The following is an 863-nucleotide window of genomic DNA, read 5'->3' as shown; positions in this document are numbered from 1 at the left end:
TTCCTGGCATCTTCCTGACTCATCTTTTGAAGTAGCCATGGCCTCTGGCTCTGGAACTGCCAGCTTTTCCTGTGTGATTTTCAGGCAGTCTGACAGCCTGGCAGGAGCCCACTTCCATATGTAAATAGGGCATCCCACAAAGTACCTATCAGCTAAGGCTTTTGCCACTGCCCCCACAGTATAAATATCCTGTTTTCCCCCTAATTAATCGGAGTTGGATCACTAAGACTTGGAGCCGAGCTAAGTCACTGAATAAAGGGGCTGTGCCGCTGACTGAGCTGAGTTCTGTGTGTGATCCTGCCTCTCCGGAGAGAGCTGTCACTTCGTAAACCGTGACTCATGGAAATCCAGCTTTCGCTGTCCTGCACCTCCCCTCGTGACCCGGCAGCTGACGGGTCCCAAACTTAGAGAGAGAGTGCACGGTGGATTGGGACGGAACCCAACCGGGCCAGCCCTGGTAGCAGAGAGCCTCAACAATGCGGAGAAGCAGGGACCCACCAGCGGTGGAGAGCCAGGAACCCAAACGGCAGACGTGGTGCGGGACCCGCTGCACCCCAGGTGCGCGCAGGAGACCGGCGCCATTCCCAGCAGCTGGCGCTCCAAAATCCCTGTGCCCCCATACAAGAGAATCATAGGCACCCCTAGGACCAGTAGATTAGGCGTGGTATTAAAGAAGAAAGTACCCTCAGTGATTATATTTATATATATGACTCAAATAGAAAAGCAAATCAAAGAAATCCATGTTTCTCACCAACCATTGTAGCTGTGAATGTAAAGCCAATTTCTCAGGATCTTAGTTTGTAGACAGAAGCTATGCTGGAAAGGAAACTCATGAGGGCAGCAGAAGGAACGGGGCATATGAA

The 863-nt window shown here is 51.7% G+C and overlaps 1 pseudogene; it reads left to right on the top strand.

Annotated features, from left to right (window-relative positions):
* The first annotated feature begins 476 nt into the window (after positions 1-476).
* Positions 477-863, top strand: part of LOC103726637 — a 13,897-nt pseudogene continuing 13,510 nt past the window's right edge.

The sequence above is a fragment of the Nannospalax galili genome, unplaced genomic scaffold (assembly GCF_000622305.1).
Source record: "Nannospalax galili isolate Female #2095 unplaced genomic scaffold, S.galili_v1.0 scaffold489, whole genome shotgun sequence".
In the NCBI taxonomy this organism is placed as follows: domain Eukaryota; kingdom Metazoa; phylum Chordata; class Mammalia; order Rodentia; family Spalacidae; genus Nannospalax; species Nannospalax galili.
This window is presented reverse-complemented; position numbering and strand designations above follow the sequence as displayed.